Consider the following 19,150-nt stretch of genomic DNA (forward strand, 5'->3'; position numbering starts at 1 on the left):
ATGAGCACCGAAGACGATAAACGCAGTGGACGTCCAAAAGAGGCTGTTACCGATGAGAACGTGAGAAAAATCCACAAAATGATTTTCAATGACCGTAAAATGAAGTTGATCGAGATAGCTGACACCCTAAAGATATCAAAGGAACGTGTTGGACATATTATTCACGAATATTTGGATATGAGAAAGCTTTGTGTAAAATGGGTGCCGCGTGAGCTCACAATCGATCAAAAACAACAACGAATTGATGATTTTGTGCAGTGTTTGGAGCTGTTATATCGAAATAAAACCGATTTTTTTCGTCGATATATAACAATGGACGAAACATGACTCCATCACTTCACTCCGGAGTCCAATCGACAGTCAGCTGAGTGGACTGCACGCGATGAACCGAATTCAAAGCGTGGAAAGACTCAACAATCGGCCGGTAAGGTTATGGCGTCTGTATTTTGGGATTCGCATGGTATAATTTTCATCGACTACCTTGAAAAGGGAAAAACCATCAACAGTCACTTTTATATAGCTTTATTAGAGCGTTTGAAGGATGAAATTTCAAAAAAACGGCCTCATTTGAAGAAGAAAAAAGTTTTGTTTCATCAGGACAATGCACCGTGTCACAAGTCGAAGAAAACCATGCTGAAATTGAACGAATTGGGCTTCGAATTGCTCCCTCATCCACCGTATTCTCCAGATTTGGCCCCCAGTGACCTTTTCCTGTTCTCAGACCTCAAGAGAATGCTCGCTGGTAAAAAATTTAGAAGCAATGAAGAGGTAATCGCTGAAACTGAGGCCTATTTTGAGGCAAAGGACAAATCGTACTACAAAAATGGTATCGAAAAGTTGGAAGATCGCTATAATCGCTGTATCACCTCTGATGGCAATTATGTTGAATAATAAAAACGAATTTTGGCAAAAAAATGTGTGTTTCTATTAAACGATACGAACTTTTCAGCCGAACTGTTAACTTGCATTATGCTAGCAGGTGCGACTGTATGAATTTAAATGCACCTTTTACCAACCAAGCAGATGTATGCTTCTGTGACTCAGTCGATTAACATGCGTACATGCGATCCAAAAAATCCCTTAAAAGATCAAGATCTATTTTTTATATATTGTTTCGATACAACTTTGCGTGGAACACGTAAATTTGAAGTTCAAAGCGTTTTCGGTATTTAGTTTTAAAACAAAATTTAAGGGTTAATAAAACAATCTTTTGTGTTCCGTGTAAACTAATCTGTGTTTGCGAATTTTCGAAATTATTTTTTAGAGAATTTTGGGTTATTCCAGTACAACATGATCGAGGTCATTCTGCATTTCCTCGAATGCGAAGAAAAAGTCGATTTTCGATAAAATGTGTCTGATGCTAATCGAACATATCCATAAACAATCCAGCCGCTTATGTACATAACACATTGTTCAAATTAGAATTCCAAACCAACCTCATTTTCCGAAAGTACCAACTTTCAGATGACATGTGTCAAATTTTCACGTCTATCGCACACAAGGCAAACAAAATATATATATTTCAAATAGCTGCCACGTCCGCTCAGAATTGAACTAAAGCAACACGAATCAATGATCCAGGGAGCTGATCGGTATTATTTATTCGCAATAAAAAGGATTGCTTGCGTTGGTATGAAACAGTGGACGAAACATGGATCCACAATTTTTCTCCGAAGTAATATCAGCATTCAAGCGGGGAAAGTCGTCCAAAAATGCAACAGGTAGCTGGGACAATCATGGCGTCAATTTTTAGATACTCGAGGTATAATTAACATCGACTATCTTGAAAACGAAATTGCCTTCAAAAGTGAATGTTACATTGATGCATTGATGTGTTTGAGGTGGGAAATCCAGAAAAAACGGCCTCATATAATGAAGAAAAAATCATCTTTAACCAAAACAATGCACCGTGCCATAAGTCGAACTGGGCTCCAATCAGTTTCCTCACACAACATATTCTCAATAAGCTAGAACCCAGCTACGGTTAAATTTTCTGTATTTTGAATTTAATCTTCGGTATAGAAAACAAAAACGTAGGTATTTGGAGTATTAAAAATTAAAGCTCCCTTAAATTCCACTATGAATAATTTTGAACTATTTTATTGTAATACTGTAATAGTGACAGATAGTGAAATTTAGGGGAATTTTTCTTTTCAAAAACGGCATCCAACGACACAAGACTCTCACACAGAAAAAAATTATTAATTTTACTGACGACAGAATTCTACAAACGATACAATTCACAACTACTTAATTTTTCAAATGACGCAATAATCCACTCGCGTAAAATTTTACATGCTCCAAATGTAATTTGCACCCGGCTTCCAAGTGTCACTGTTTGGATTTATATGTATCAATTATTCAACGAACAGATATGAGCTCCGTTGTTCAGTCGAGTAACCGATGTGCTTGTGTTCTAATGTTTCTCGGTTCAAGTCGCGATGCTGCTAACGAACTTTTATTTCGTTCGAATTCAAGCCATGTAGTTTTCAAATCACATAATTTTACATGTTCTTGAATAAAAATTTGTGTGAAATATGACGCTCCGATCATGTGCATCTTATAAGATGTAAAATTACAAGATTTTTTCGAACTGTGTAGTGATTTTTTTCACGTGGAGATATAGAACGGAAAGGTGAGACGGGATAAGTTTCATTTGAGCAAGCAGAAATCTTTTAGTAACTTAACCTTCATCTTCTACCAGAGGAGTCGAGCTTAAGCATCACATCAATGCAAATCACACGAGGGTTCTTCGGTGCTCCAATCAAAGTCGGTTATTTCAGCAATATATTTTAAAAACTCTAAAGCTTTTTAATTATAATTCTTCTTTAAAATTGTTCAAACTGTGGCTTGGCTGACGTGGTGAACCTGATTGTGAATCCAGGTTTTACACGATATAAAATACATAGTCGTAGCATTAAAACTATCTTCCAGGGTGCTGTCCTTCTGAAACAAAGATGTATCGGTATCAGCCAGGTCCCATGTACCTTGAAAACTCCATGAGCAGCTCCACCACTCAACAAGGCAAACATAGATAAAAACTTGAATTTGTTTCCGCACTCAGTTGAAACTGTGTACAATTTTTTTTACAAGTCAAAGCTTTTCAATCTACTATCTATTCCATTACACTAAACATATGATGAATAATGTAAGTCTATCACTCCAACGACATTGGTTTAGTCCCCACCAAAAAAAAAAAAGGAAAAGGATTTATTTGTAACAATGGTTGCCGATAAAAGTAAATGTTTGCGCTTCCTAAATAGCTCCTCCTACGCTATTGTTGTTCGCCAACGCCCAAAACAGAGCCGAACAGATCTTTCACGGTCAAAAGCATATCCCTCTGAGAACGAAATACACCGAAAAAAACAACAATAAACAACCCCCCATTTCCCTACGGTGTACAGTATCGCAGTATCGATTGACTGGGACCGGGATACCATTCAGTGGACCTTTGTCAAACAAATATCCATCTTTGATTCGGGGTTCTACCGAGCAAAAATAAAAACCCGAACGAGACCAGTTGTCAATCAAAGTCAAACCCCTGATGCCGGTGTCTAACGCGAGGGACATCGGCTGCACAAACGTTTCGTTCTGTCTGATAATGTGCGGTCGATTCGAATTTCGATTACTGTTCAATTATTAGGTCTGTGGCAAAAGTTTGGGGACAGTCAGTCGGGAGCAACAAGTTCGCTACCATGGGGCAGAAAAAACGCGCAGAAGAAGTGGGAAACCCATTCCGTTATCGTTGTGGTTGAAAGACTTTTTTTTCTGCTACTACGCCCTGTCTCTCATTCGTTTCCTACTTGGCGAAAACAAATTGAAAACGTCAAAGTTTTCTGAACTGTTTTCACCCCGACCGGGAGGAGCATCCAGCTTCGATGAGTATTCGCTGGGAGACTAGCGGTGGAGTTCGCCCGGCTGCCGCGTTTTTTTTTAGGTTATGTTGTTTCTCATGCCGCCCATCAGAAAATCAATATTTTTAAAGCACTGCCTTTCTTGTGCGGGCGAAATCCATGCAGTCGGATGCGAAAACAGCAGCAGCAGTAGTAGTAGAAGCCTAGTTGCATCGGGATGCTGCAGTTTTGTACCTGTGTGAACGATGATGCGAGATTCAACCACCCACTCACCAACACCGAGCGTGGGTTTGGTGTGAGCTGCTCTACGCAAACGAGTGCACCCTTGCGGTTGAATCAAGCTCCGGAGGGTGGGGCTGTCGGTATGATCCTGCTGGTAGTCCCAGCACGATGCGATGTCTCCAGGGTTGGAAAACCGTTCTGAAGAGAAGTTTTGTTTCCATAAAAGTTTATCTGATTCCATCTCTGCCGGGTGATTCAAATGATGAAAGAGCTGCACGTGGATGCGACATATGGCTAGATAGCTATGCAAACAGGCAGGCATTCGATAGCTTCTTTTCGCCAGTTTACCAATCAGCAAACTGAATAAAAGCGCTCCTGATCCGCCTCCCCTCCTCCCCAACAATAGGAAGCGCGCGGCAATTTTTTCCGGTATCGTGAACCACTCGCGATTTTCGAAGCCAGAAAGACAAACCAGCCGAACACGAGGAGCGCGACGAACTGCCGGCTCGCACTCTGGCAGCACAGCTGCTGTGACATTGCCGGGTTGTTCAGACATAAATTTTAGCCTATCGCCGCTAACATCCCGCCAGCAAGCAATTTGCGTTGAAGTGGTCGCGCTGGAATCGCTCGCGCACTGCAGCTCGGTCGCGCCAATTGCCATACAGTGCTCTGATTTGCACAGCAGCAGCGCCCCACACAACAAGCATTTCAAGCGTCAGCCATTCTACCGCAATGGAGCCACGCCTTCCACCGCATTAATTAGCGCTTAGTATCTATCATCTAGCAGTGAGTGGCCAAAGCTCGTTTCACAACAAAACAATGATAATGATGATTGTCAAACTAAAAAGCATCGAAGCCTTCGATGCGATGCTCGACCGGACAAATAATCACGCACGAGAGGTTCATTAGCCGGTTTGCGTTCTAAACTGGCCGCGGGGCCGCCACCGCCAGCGGACGAATTCGACCGGGAGAACCTTGCGTGTGTTCTCCCGGGATCAATTTGATTGCGTGCGCGCCCAAACCAGTTCAGCCCAAACCCGGCCGCAAACACTATCGAACGGCACAATTGCGGCGTTGTGCGGCAAGGCAAACGCGCGAGATTGTGATTGTGACTAATTTGTCACCGGGTATCATATATCAAGTTTGCGTCGTGAATAATTCGCAAATAAACCATCCGTCGGTGGCGGTGTCGCGATCTATGTCAGCGCAGCTGCAGCTGCAAGTTGAATCCCTGAGGTTGATGGTGAATGTATCGGGGTTTTATTTTCAGTGCGTTACTATTAGTTAAAGCAAAGGTTTAGGATGGCGTGGATCAAACGACGGATTGATAATACAAGCATAGAAAATTATCCTTGACGATTTATGATTAGTAACAACCATTCACAGTTATTAATTCAAATTTGAGGCAACGTTTTATGACCAAACTTCTCGTTAGTCAAAGTAAGTGTTCAAAAGTTCCTATCTCATGCCTCAACGTTGGTCTATAATATTTAGCTAATAAAATTGCATCTACGATATACTAACGATATATTCTGCGGTTGTGCGGATAGACTCAATTGATGGAATCAGTCTCCAACCGGTAAAATTTTTCAATGACTTCGTTGTTGCTTGTTCGAGTTTAACAATTATGGAATCTAATTTTGGATAATTTGGCCAATGAGATTGAATTTAACAAATTCTATTTCTGACTCTCCCGGTTGCGACCACCGCCTCACTCTTCCTCAATTAATGGAAATTTTACCATTTGAATTCACAGGTTGATTTATGTCATATTTGTTTATTTTGACTCAAATTAGGCATAAGCATTCTTCATTACCGCAAAGGATAGTTTGCAATTCTAGCCTAACTTTTGAGGAGGATCTAGGCAAAAGTTCTTTGGGAATTTTCAAAAATATATACACTCAAGAGTTTTGCATTTCTCATTTAGAAAGGCAATCATTGTGAAAACCGACTTTTGAACCGAGGCCCGGAGGACCGAATGTCATATACTATATACTATTGTTGTGACAAAGAATGTCACTCGATTTTCTCTGAGATGGCTGAACCGATTTTCACAAACTCAGATTCAAGTTATAGCTTTTGAATTGAATCTTATCCCGATCCGACTTCAGCTTCCGGAGTTACAAGGCGCACTCAATTTTCTTAGCCGATTAAAAAAAACTAAGATGCAAAGAAAAAATTCTTTAAAAAGTCTCCGAAAAGTTTATCCAGATCGTACTTTCGTTTCCGGTATTACAGAGCTATAAGTGATTTTTTTTTTAATTTCATGAGAACTTTTTCAAAAGTGATAGCGAAACGAGGTGCAAGTTTTTATAAAATTTACTAGTAAATTCATCTAATTGGCAGACCTTGTTAGTTAATGAATACATATAAACCTACTTTGGGACTACTAGTCCCCGGTTTCCGCATCCGAACGGAGAGGTAATATCGAAGAAAAGCTCCAAAAACGATACTCATTTGGATTTCTCAGCAACGCTCAAACCGATTTTCACAATAGGGGCTGGGGGCCACTAGGATATTGATAGTACCTATTAGCTCTCTCCGGACAGTACAAGCCCAGATGCCGTGTGGAATCCGGCGGAAAAAAATGAACCAAGAATAGATCCACTAGGTTCCTGCTTCCATGTCGTAAAAGGCGACAATTTCAGGAGTTTCTGTTTCCTTTCAGTTAACAGATATTTTCAATGTTTCACTTCTGATTACTCTGTTTTACTAAATTATCTCTTCATTCAACCTATTAATTTCCGTCTAGCTTCGGAGAAAGGTTTTATTCAGAATGTTTTCTTCTTCCATGTTATTGATTGTCTTTCAGGATTATAAATTGAATAATAAAAATCAACTATTGCGCAAATCCGTTGATATTACAAAGTTAATAACAGAGATGACATATATTGGTATATTGAATACATAGTAAAAAAACACTTAATATTAATATTTCAAACAATAAATTAATATTTTTCTCGGCAGCCGGCTGCCCATACCAACCAATATAACCAATTAATAATTTTAATGAATAATTAAAATAATAAAGCGGAAATAATAAAGAATCAAGACGCGCATTAGATCTGTTGACCTTCATTTGGTGATTTAAAATGATTTTATAACAACTGTTTAGAATATGTCCATGCAATGAATCAACTGTTTTGTCTAAATCCTTTTCACTCGTTTATTTTGTATCACGTAATTTCATTTATAAAAACCCTTCTTAATCCAACTAGTGATGTGAAAATGCCTTTCTCTTCTTTCATAACAGTCTCATGAAAATATATTTCATACTTTTATTATATAATTTCGGATACTAATTTTGACACCAATTGATTTAGATTGATTCGAGTAGTTCACAAAAGTGTTTATGTCACACAGTCAGCATCATTTTTCCAAACTAGTGCTTGACATTTGCGATGCCTATTTGTATAAGAAGAGTGATGCTAATCTAAAAAAAATCCTTCTTAGTCCACTTAGTGGAATTTTCTTATATCTTGAAAAATCACCATGAAAGTTTCGAAATCGAAAAAATAAATTTGATGCCAAAAGTCTTAGAATTGCATGAAACGTCGAGATTTAGTGTCATCTCGAAACAATTTTTTTTGAAAATATCGACTTTCTGGGATAAGATGAAAGTGGATTTATTAAAAAAAAAAGTTTTTTTAGATAACACTAAATCTCGACATTTCATGCAATTTCAAGATTTTTGGCATCAAAAAAAATTTTCGATATCGGAAATTTCATTTACTCCTCCCCTCACGTACCCCTCACGCATGTCCGATTTAGCTCAAATTTTGCAGGAGGACATTTTTTAGGTGCTTAAACTTTTGAACAATAGCGCTTTACGAAATTAGAGGTGATCCCAAAATAAGAGTGGTAAAAATCAACGTGTTTCGTCGGTTACGTCACTTATACCATCATATCTCTGGAACCAAAAGTCACAGCCATTTGATCTTTGAACTTGATCAATGGCCCGACAGTAGCTTTCAAACGAGCTCAAGTTTGTTAAAATCGGTTCAGCCATCTCTGAGAAAATTGAGCGCGTTGAAATATCTTCGAAAAGTGCACATACACACACACACATATTTTCCGATCTCGTCGAACTGAGTCGAATGGTATATAACAATGGTCTCCGAGGCTCCGTTCGAAAGTCGGTTTTTTCCAGCAATTCTAATACCTTTCTATAGAGAAAGGCAAAACTGTGCAATATCATTCTGATCCGACTTCCGGTTCCGAAATTATAGAGCAATGAGTATCAAAACTTTCAAACTGTCATTCAAAATGATGCAAAATCAGTACGAATCGGTACGTGCTGGTACGGAAGAAGAAAACACCACCGCCTAGCACCCCGCATGCTTTGTTAAATTTTGTATAGCATGCATGGTTGCACACTTAAAACTATTTTAACTTGACATAAATGTTTACAAATTGAAAAGGCCATGGGAGTTTATACCAAAGAAATTTTTTGATTTTATTCAAGTTTGACAAAAACAAAACCATGACAGAATCTCCTAGTGATGTTTATGAAAATATAAGTAATATGAGAAAGGCATCATTACACCACTAGGCGGATTAGAAAATATTTTTTGAACGTTTTTGATGCGGTGTTTTGTTTTGGTTTCGTTATGCGAGTTTTCAGTGCTATGCGTTTTTGTTTTTCGCACAATTTTTCGACACAATGCTTCTTGTTTTGTCCATATCGTCGATATCTGGTGATATTTATTTCAATATAAATATTTTTAAACAACACCAGATTTGGACATTGAGTGAATTTTTAGCGCATCGGGCAGAATGGAAAAATGTTTTCTTAGTTATTCATACGAGTCGATAAAGTTCAGCAGTTTTTTATGCGGATCTTCAAAAAGTTATGCGAATTTGGAAAGAGAGTGACAGTGTTTAAGTAGCTATTGGGACTATATGAATAAAGTTTGCATAATTGTTTTACTTCAATTCCAAAAATAAAAGCTGAAAATCCATCACCTTAACATAATATGAAAATTCACTTAGAGGAAAGGGTGGCAGAGCGGAGTGGCTTAATGTCTTATTTATGAATATTTCGGGGTCTGTTGGTTTTCGAAAAAGCACACATTTTATTTCGATTTCTTTACGTTTCGCCTTCGGCATCTCAGTGTTTATAGAAGTTCGAATTGAACTGCCATTTCCGCCTAGCAGTTTACACTATTTATATTCGGAAAATATTTCACCGTGATGCAATTCACATTCTGACGTCTCGAGCGTAAACGAGTGACGACTTATTACTAGTCTTCGCATCTGCTTAGTGGTTTAAATTTTAAATTGAGCTGCTAAGTGGAGATGGCAGTTCAATTTGAGCTGCTTTAAGCACTGATGGCCGAAGGTAAAACTTGAAGAAATCGATTGTATTTATGAGCCTCTTTTGTTTTGTGCGTCGTTATAATCGTTCGAAATTTCCATTCACACGTGAATTAATTAAATCCGCATTCAAAAAAAAAAAGGTCCCTTGTACTTCTTCTCTTTGGCGCTTCTGTTGCGTATTATGTTTTTCGTCTGCGTGCATTATTGTGTTTCAAACGAGTCGGAAAGAAAAATGTTTTTGTCGTGGCAAAGCAGGGTAGGGTGGAAGTGGAAGTGGAATATTGCACAGTGCTCAGCAGCCTATAGCCTTAATATGCCCGAGTGAGTGCAAACTCTGGCTCATCTTACTGATACAATATCGACACGTAAAAAAAACTAAATTTTTATTGTATTCGAGTAACTGTTTTTTTCTCATTTCTTTATTTTTCGATATAATGGTTCACAAAGTTTCATTTCTCACTTCATATAATTTTTGAGCTTTTTTCATAAAAATATAATATTTTTCTAACCATGCTCTTGTAAATTGTGTTTTATCGCATTATGACAATTTTCTATTGGTAAAACAATTGTCTCGGATTGAATGAAGTTGCAGTTTCAAATTCCGTCTCTAAGTTAATTTTTTAACAAATTTTTCATGTATACTACTTCAATCATCAGTCATATTCTCGTTTGTTTTTCTTTAAATACTGACAAAAAGGTAAACAAAACCATATAAAGCAAAAATAATTGTAAATTTATTACTTAAACATCAATATCGCGCATCCGAATGATAATCAGTGGTTTTTAGTACCCGTTAGATGATGTATTTAAAAATTTATAACCAGATTTAACCTCTTTAAATAATTCGGCTCATACTTAAAATGTAAGTGGACTTCTCACATATTTTTTTACCAGAAGAGTTAGCATGGACTCGTAGATTTAAAATAACTAGTAAAGTCAGTGCGGTTGCAGTCCACGTGAACAAGTTGAGCAAAAACTTAATTTCACGAATGTGCTTGAAAGCTGACGATAAACATCAAGCAGTGCCATTCAGACAAACGATCATCCCATTCCAGCCTCATTTCAACACGAACATTACTTACTAGCGATTTCTCACCGGCATTGGGGAAGAACGTAGCAAAACGACATGAGGAACATTTCATTATGCACCATTAATTTGTTGTATCTTAATATAAGGATCTGGTTGGAAAGGCAACAGTTCGTAATTTTGTTTTTTTGCATTGCGTAGTCTATCATTCTTTCCGTTTGCCGTAAATGCCATGCATTTGCAACTATTTATTCAGTTATACTAGCTCATTGTTTGTTAAAATGACGGCCATCATCACATTCATAAAGTGAATATTTAACTGTTAACTTCCATACGAGAGATCGGTATAAAGAGCATTGTTCGTGCAATAATTAAGCAAATTGAGTGAGAATCGATTACGATTATGATTGACGAAGAGAAATGGCTTGAAAAAAATAACAGTGTTAGACTTTACTTGGCCCAAGAATTATCAGTTATTCTTTTCTTTTTTGTATTCAACATCTAACTGAAGTTTTAATGGGATCACTTATTTCTACAGAAGATTTAAATCCCATTTAAGTTGGTACACAATGTAACATTCTAAGTTAAACACAGAACTTATCCGTCTTCATAGACATTTGTTAACAATAGCATCAAGAAATTGAAAAACAGTTACAAAATGTAAGGAAAGGCAAAATTAACAATAGACCAATTGTTCAACAGGACGAGCTGCTGGTATGTAATTTAACAGTTTGAGTTTTTTTCCCAATTTCTGTATCTGCCGATTTTGGAACTCAAATAAAAGAAAAAAAAACTCTTCCGATGTAGAACACATCGAACAGAACGGAGAATTTATTTGAATCAACTGCGTCAATTGATTTGGACTGTCGCATTCGGATATCTGAATTTTTCATGACAAATTCTGCCTTGCAATTTTTTTTTTATTTCCTCAAGTGTTGTTTTATCGTAACCCTTAAAGAAGGCTAAAATGACCGAAACGTCGGGAAGACAGGGAGGATCATCAAAGCTGCTGGAAAATTCAAACATTAACATTAGACGGACAATATGGGTGCAGGATTACTTCCATGAGGTACACTAGTGCATTTGCTGAATTCATCTGAAAGAGAATCGTCGGGTTTGATTTGAAAACTTCGTTCTTTGAGGTATGATCCTAACCAAGAAAAAATAGAGAGCGAAATCTGAGCTTTGTAAATGCACTGAGTCTTTTTTTACGCGGGGGATACGTACCGCAACTAAAAAAAAAAATTGATGACAAATATCTAAGAAATGCACGAAACGTCTTGGTGTAAGGACTGTCCCAGAAACTATGGACGCAACCAAAAAACGCTGCCATTTCGCAATGGTTCAGAATCTGTCAATTTTTATGGCTGCGTCCTGTTGTTTACACTCTTCTCTAACCACTTGTGCAGTTGATTATTCGTTTTCATTAGTTTGTTTCGAAATACGTGGACTTTCAGCAGAACAACGTTGAAAAATTGTGTACAAATGGTGCACAGAACACGGACTGTCACTGAAAAAGACAGCAAAAATGGAAGGAGTAAGTGAAAAAGCCGTGCAAAATGCAATCAGGAAGTTCGGTGAGGATAACACCTATGAGGATAAACCGAAAACGGGTCGAAAAAAGGTCCTGCTAACCCTCAGTTGGATAAACTTATACTGAAGGCGTTCGAGCAAAAGAAGAAAGTTTCAGTTCGGGATGTGGCCAAAAAAGTGGGCACTTCGAAGTCAAATGTTCTTCGTGCTAAAGAACGTTTGAATGTTCGAACCTATAAGAAGCAGAAACAACCAAAACGTAGTCCGAAACAAGAAGCATCGATCAGGCCGAGGGTTCGAAAGCTGTACAATACGATTCTTGCTGGAAATTTGAACTGCATAATCATGGGCGACGAAACCTACGTGAAACTCGATTACAAATCCTTGCCGGGACCACAATATTATACGGCGCGAGAAGGGAAAGTGTTAAACCAGTCCGACATATCGATTGAAAAATTTGGTAAGAAAACTATGGTCTGGCAAGCAATTTGTAGCTGCGGTAAGATTTCGAAACCCTTCATCACCACTGCTTTAATGAACAGTGAAATATACATCTAGGAATGTTTGCAAAAACGACTTCTACCCATGATTCGAAGCCACAGGGATCCTGTTGTCTTCTGGTAAGATCTTGCTTCTTGCCACTACTCGAAATCAACGGTAGAATGGTATACTTCGAAAAATGTCACTTTCGTCCCAAAAGACATGAATCCATTGAATTGCTCTCAACTTCGACCAATTGAGAGATTTTGGGCATTAACGAAGGCACATCTTAGGAAACATGTCTCGGCAGCCGAAACCATTCAACAGTTCGAAAAAGATTGGAAAAAAGTGTCAAAACTTGTCGCCAAGAAGTCTGTACGGAATTTAATGAGGAACGTTCGCAAGAAGGTGCGCCAGCTAGTCTACAATGACTAAGTAGCAAATGTTGAGAACAATATTCTATTGTTGTAGTCTAATATTATCAGTATATCGAATAATGTTTGAATATCTAACACTTGTAAATTATTTACAGCGAAATCAAAGTGCGTCCATTCTTTCTGAAACAGTTTTTAATCTCAAAAAGAAAGTTTTTTTTTAAACAATCGACTTTAAGAATTAAAAAAAAATTGAGATCTCCGAAATCGAATATAAGGCATATAGTTCATGCTGTAACCAGAGCTGCTAAATGTCACTATCAACGAGCAACTTTGCACGACGAAGATTGGAAAGTTTATGTCACAGGACTGCTGCCAACCATGCTCTACCAATCGTCATATATTGAGTGTCTGAGAGCCGATCTGTCATAACTTAAATTCTCTTGATATTATACTCACCAGGACGCTCATTGATTGCCGATGCGATTGATATTATCTTCATTTCTCCTGTCACTGCTTGATTACAATGTGACTAAATATTAATCAAGCAGCATAAACATTGAAATAAATTCATGTACACCAATAAACTCCGGATTCCAATGACTTTTTACAAAGAACAATGAACTTTATCAATTTATGTTTATGTTAGTACTCTCATGGAATTTTTGTACTTCAACAGAGAATAGGAGAATGAGAGAGAGAACAAAATGCGTCACCTGTCTTTGACTGAGTGTACTTCTACTTGGTCATTGAACTATCGAGTATCTCATTTGACAGAAACTTTGATCGTACCAATTACAGTTGACGATGATTTTAGTCAGTCTGTCAAGGTCATTTGACATGACTGACAATTTGCAGCTCTGGCTGTAACTTGATATTTTTCCAAACTTCAACAATCATTGCCATAGTTACGACGGATCTAGTGATCCGACGCTTGTTTTTGAAAAATCGGCCCACAAAACCAAAATACCGACCCATGAAACAAAAAAGACCGACCCGTTAAACCCTTTTTTCAAAGAATCTGTTGAAAAATCAACAGTACCTCAACGAACATCAATCAACAGAGAACTCCAGAAAACTAATGCGAATGAGATATTTAATCATATGTAAATTGTGTCGTACACACTTAGAAAAAATCATGTTAATTTACGTCTTTATAGATGTACATCAAAGAAGCGTCGTAATTTACTTAAATTTACAATTTAATGCATGTAAAGATAAGTCATATTTTTCACTTCATAGTTAATTTAGCTTAGGTTTACATCGATACAGATACAAACATTATTTTTACATGTTAATAGATGTAATATTACGCTATCGACGAAAATAATCTGGCATGATTGAATTTCATTCAGGGGTTCGCAATTATGCAAGGGCACATAACCGTTTTCAATATGTTTACGATTCGTCTTTGGCTCATCAGTACATAGCAGTGCAAATCGAACTGCTTAATGCAGTGGCGTCTCGTCCTTACGCGCACCTCGTGCACTGCACAACCGATCAAATTGTAATTAATTAAGTGCATCCCCATTCGCATTCTATTATTTTTTCGATCCTCAATTTATTCGATGAAATCTGGTCGGATGGTATCGAATAGAAAATAATAAGCGATTTTGGCAGCAGCACAATAACAATCTTCTCATATCGCATTGTCTTAGACAAAAGACGGCGCTTTGAACCTGAGCCGTTTGCCTTGTACACGGAAATTGTGTGTCTTATCCCATATACATCCAACCTAAAATTTTCAGTGTTTCTTGTCGCAGTGTTAGTGTCTTTTCCGTGCACATGAGTTACTGCACAGATATAAGAAGAAAGGGAATTACTCAGCTCAGCTCTGAGATTTGTTGTTCTCTCTGTCACAAGCCTTCAGTGGCTTATGCTTATGGCAGTTGAAAACAAATTGCTGTCTTCAGAAATTCCAGTTTCACAGATTCTGAATATATTGCACAGATTTTCACAGATTTCTGAAATCAATCAGAAACTGACAATGAGCCCCTAAAAGTCTTCAATTGCTGTGGAAATCAAAGTGTTCTACAGAGCGTTTGAAAGTGACGGGATTTCTTTTGTTTTTCTCAGACTGATTTTGTTCGAATACAGATTTAAAAAAAATACCTGAGATTCTTGGATGTTTCAGTTGCAACGTAGAAGCGGTTTTATTGATGACATTATTGCCAGATTTACTCGACGTGCAGTGTGCGGATTTTTTCTGTTGTATCGATGATAAGAGATAAGCTTAATATAAAAAATCCCACCCAAATGTATATCGATACTCCGTTGTATTGAAAAACACAAGCGAATATCAATTAATCTTTAGCTTTCACTTACAACGAACTGTTACGTCTGATATCATACCACATAATCAGTGCACAACCCATAAATTTTGCCACGAAATGCCAATGGCTTAATTCAAAATTCGGCCAGAAAAATTCGAAAACACGGTTTCGTTCAGCACATCAGTATAGACATTGTACTTCGATGCAAAACCAAAAAAAAAATTTCTTAAAATAGCAGAAACTTTACCGCTTGTTTTTCGGTTCAAATTGAACTGCCGAGTTTTGCATCAAGCAGTTCAAACTGATGAGTCAAAGACGAAATGTAAGTGTGTATCTTTGTTTCAATTATTTCTACAGTTTTTTTAGAGTAAGTTTTATGTACTTTAATTTTATAAACACATTAAGAGAAAACTTCTAGAGCTGAATTTATCTCCTATCGGAATTATCCAATGGTGCGTTCTTTAGGCACTTCAGTAAAGACTTGACACTTCAATGCAAACATTGTTTAACAAATAGCATTAGTGGTTTTTTAAGAATCGTTAGATAGCGTTAGCAGTTGAACATTTACTGCTAATGCACTGATGAGTCAAAGACGAAACGTAAAAACAGGAATGTAGACTACAGTTTAGCCAAGCCCGAATTAGGGGCAAATCATTTTATTCTTCCATTAATCATAAAAATATATATTAAATTCTAAAAATTAGATATCGCTAGACGAAGATTAACTGCGATTGTGGAGACCACATTTGTTTAGATTTCCTAGTTTTTTCCCAGTCAATCAGTTGCTATTCTATCTGCATATTTTACTAGAATTGTTGCAAAACATTTTACTGTTTAAATTACTGATGGACCATGCTCATATCTAAATTTGGAAAAATGAAAATAGGACTCTTACCTAATAAAGAATGTTTTATAATCTAGGTAAGGCGGTCGGCTTAAAATTCAGTTTTGTTCTTAGATATATTGAGCTAGTTCTAACAGAGGACAGCGACATAAAATAAGAAACTAAAGTAAACAACAGTCGAAAACACGTTTTCGTTCGGCACGTCAGAAAAGACATTGCACTTCGTTGCAAAACAAAAAGTGTTCTGTAAGTAGCAGAAGCTTTACGTCTGCTTAGCGGTTCCAATTGAACTGCCGAGTTTAGCACTAAGCAGTTCAATTTGAACCGCTCTGCACTGATGAGTCAAAGACGAAACGTAAAAATATTAAAGTAAACAAGGCATTGAACAACAGTTCGGTGCAGTCAACAGAAGTGCAACACCATTGTGATCAAACTCAATGTCTGTCTAGCGGCTCAAGTTGAACTACTTTGGTGCGCTAGCGAGTCATTTCAAACTGTTTAGCACTGGCGAGTTGGGAAAACACTGGCGATTTGTAAGACGAAACTTGAACAAAATTGAACAAGTTGAACCATTTATGAAAATCACGTAAATCACGATATCTGAATAACTTTACCTCGGTCATTCAGTTTAGATTTGGTATAAAGGCAGATTTTGTTCTGCAAAATTTATTTATCATTTCAGTAGCAGCAGTAATGAAGCAAACATCAATATATAATTTTTTTGATTGATGAATTTTTCGAATACAGTGTTGAAAACAGGCTCAACTCAAAATCATTCGCCAAAGCCCAAACATGGCTAGATGACCAGTTTGGTATTCGTTTCGAACGATTAACGCCAACCGGTAAAGTGCTGAATACCAGCGAAAATAATAAACTCTCATTTACCCAACAAGCACAATCAATTTAAAATTGGCCGCAGTCAATCGAAGCTGGATCGGCCTTCAGAGCCCGCAGTTAAAGTGTCGAACCGTACTGCCGTGCTGACCAATGGACTGTGCTAACGGCTGCTATTTTATTTTTTTTTTCGACCAGTTACTCACGCGTTCATTAATTTTTAATTTCCGTTCTGGTCAGATATCACAAATTGGTTGGAATTTAATTTAGCAGAAACTGCACAAACAAAATACGTCAATGCACTCACTTGTTCGATATTTCCACCAGGCGAGAAAAAGCGATGTCTGGCAGGTCCCGAAAGCCGGTCGGAAACTTTCGACAACTATTTTTCGCTCCCACTGAATCTTCGCACTACAGGCAACTGCAAACTAGTTTCACTCAGCCATAAACTCTCTCGTCGCTGCACACTAATTTTTCTTCTACGGAAACTTTCCGTGTTTTTTTTTTAAATTTTCAACTCAACGAAAGGAAACTTAAATCACACTGCCGCACGTACGGCCAAAAACAGAACCAATAAAAACAAAACCCGGAAACTTTTCACAAACTGAAAATTTTCGAAATCAAACTTCCTCTTCCGGATCAGCACTAATCACTTTTCCTCGTTTGATGCTTGCAAAAGTAGTGAAGGAGGATGAGGAGGGCGAAATGTAGGACGAGGTGGTTGTTGTCGATTTTCCACCAGGTCGAGATCTTCCGGTTATTTTTTCAGATTACTGCTTTTCGCTTTCGCCCAACTCGTAGCTTTTATTCAGCTTCATCGGAACTTTTTTTTCCCGTGCACCGACAAATCATAAATCATCAATCGGCAGGATAACATACATATAGGTATATTGAAACCGAAAATCAATAGCCCGGGAAAATACAATAACAAATAAATCTAGCAGGCATGAAACCGGGAAAACTTAGAACTGACGTTTCTATTCGCACCGGAAAAAACAATAACACACTTTGGAGCTGTCCGTTGTTGACAACGGAACTATTCCCGCCAGTACACCGAACCGGTCCATCGTCATTAGACTCATCATCACCTGCATGCATATCAACTTCATCGGACACGGACCGATATCCGGTCGTCAATCACTACCACCACTGTCACTGCCGTTGACAGTTCTGTCAATCTTACAAGGCAATTTCTTCGCGGTCACCACGCAAGGAAGTTATTCCCCTGAAACCGTCTTTAATATCTCTCTAAGTCCGGACGTTTACCCGGGGATGGGTGAACTCCGCATGTGATTTATTTGCCTAGCTTATCTCTTGGGATGCTAGGTTAAACTCGATAGATGACAGTTCCGCGGTATCTATTCCACCAGCCGCCAAACACCAGTCTCCGGCGAAGACTCTTCAAGCCACAGCCACTGTCGGAACCAGAAAGCGCGAATTTTCTCACAACATATGCCACACCACAAGGCCCGGGGTACTGAATCGTTATCTGGGCGGCGGTTTTCCGATTTTTCCGAATACGCGTTGCGAACGGCGTTGAAATTCTGCACCGGAAACACGAAAACGTTCGAATCAGACGACGTCAAGCAGAGCACTGAAGCCCGCAGTCGATTGTGCAACGAAACATGAAAGCAGCAGCAGCAGTAGCAGTAGCATGCCGGAGGGAACTCACCGTTAATGCTATCCCATTGAACACAATCCACGCGTACGGAACGAGCGCGACCCGAAGTCTGCTACACCGGAATCGGTCTGCGATCGGCTGAGTGTGTCTCGGGAGAGTAACGTGCACGCTCTCTCTCTCTCTCTCTCTTGCTCTCGTTTCCGACACACTCTCGCCGTTAATGTTGAGTGGTTCGGCCGATCGCACGAAGGCAGACGATGCAAACCGGCCTGGCCTGAGCAGGGACATGTTTGCATGTGTCTCTCAGCCGGAGCTGTTGGTATTTCTCGGAAGCTGTTCGAGTCGGGATGGTTGTTTTGGCTGGGTTGGGTGGTGGTACCCAGGGGGAGGGGAGCGGTATGAACATCAGTGACTCTGCGGTGCTGCATACATTGCAGCAGTTTTCGGGTCGTATTTGCATTTATGCTACTAATTATCATCCCGAGTGCAGTAAAAAGCGGAACTGGAGGACAATCCAGAGAAGCGAAATGTTAAGAAATTAGGAAGACAAAAATCAATACGAACTGTGATAAAAAAAAAAGAAACGTTACCGGCAACGGGTGACGGCGCTGGGATTGAGGCAGAGGGCAATTCAAAGATCAAACACCACATGGGCGCATAGCCCGGTTTTTACTGTCTTGAAGTGGGACTGTGCTGAGAGTCGCGAAGAACAGAACCAAAATAATCGTAAAAAAAGAGAACGAGTATATATTTTTATGTATATTTATTG

The 19,150-nt window shown here is 38.5% G+C and overlaps 1 protein-coding gene across 1 annotated transcript in view; it reads right to left on the reverse strand.

Annotated features, from left to right (window-relative positions):
• The window catches only part of LOC131432749 (uncharacterized protein DDB_G0283357), a 370,149-nt gene extending 351,804 nt beyond the window's left edge, over positions 1-18,345 (reverse strand). The window contains exon 1 of the mRNA XM_058599244.1: positions 17,068-18,345. The gene's annotated coding sequence lies outside the window, so the exon portion shown is untranslated. The remainder of the gene's footprint in view (positions 1-17,067) is intronic.
• Positions 18,346-19,150: the final 805 nt, after the last annotated feature.

This window comes from Malaya genurostris, chromosome 2 (assembly GCF_030247185.1).
Source record: "Malaya genurostris strain Urasoe2022 chromosome 2, Malgen_1.1, whole genome shotgun sequence".
Lineage (NCBI taxonomy): Eukaryota > Metazoa > Arthropoda > Insecta > Diptera > Culicidae > Malaya > Malaya genurostris.